The following is a 962-nucleotide window of genomic DNA, read 5'->3' on the forward strand; positions in this document are numbered from 1 at the left end:
TCTTCTTCTTCTTCTTCTTCTTCTTCTTCTTCTTCTTCTTGACCATTATCAAAATTACACACAGAAGAAGGACAAAAAGCTTTTTTACTAAGTTTGCCCAGAACTGAAATATCTCTGACTCTTGAGATTATAGCTCCCTACATCCTGCACGGCTTCCTCGAAACGTCGATGACTCTCTTGCGCTGCCTTTGTCCTCATTAAAATGCTTTTGAGAGACCATATCTTTCCAAATGTTTGATAACGGTCCAAACAATTCAGGAAGTTTCTCTGCAACGTCATAGAGCGTTACATTCATTTGAAACAATTTTGTTGTTGTATAGCAGCCACATTAGTTTAATGGGATTTGATATCCTATCATAAGTAGTGGTTCTTCGTGCACTTTAACGTTGAATCCCATACCTTATAGTATTATAATTTAAGTCAATGCGTCGAGCAGTTGCACAACTTTCAACTATAGAAGGTGTACACGCTCAGACAACCAGAAACGACATGTACTTCAACAACTTGCATGTTTTGAGACTTTTTGTACTTAACAATTCCTGTTGCTTTGCCAACTTCTCTTCTTATCTAAAGTACGCATGTTATTCACATTCTGGTTTTTGAAAATGTCAATTCTGTGTATTATGAAGTAGGGTCTAGGTACACCTAATATTAATAATGGAAAATGTATATGAAAAAGTTAAGTATAGACTTAGCAGATCAACTTCAACCATACGACATATTCTGTGAAAACACTTGTAGCTTGCACAACAAACTGAGGATTAGACACAGTAGGCTGATGGTTGGTTCGTCATTTTCTTCTTGAAGTAGCACTTAGGTCTAATGGTGTATGTTAATTTTATTCTTTCAGAGATTAGAAAAAAAACGTGTTCCTAAACACATTACCTGCAGATCACCACTCACCATCATCATCATCATCATCATCATCATCATCATCATCATCATCATCATCATCATCATCA

This window comes from Aplysia californica, unplaced genomic scaffold (genome assembly GCF_000002075.1).
Source record: "Aplysia californica isolate F4 #8 unplaced genomic scaffold, AplCal3.0 scaffold00390, whole genome shotgun sequence".
NCBI lineage: Eukaryota > Metazoa > Mollusca > Gastropoda > Aplysiida > Aplysiidae > Aplysia > Aplysia californica.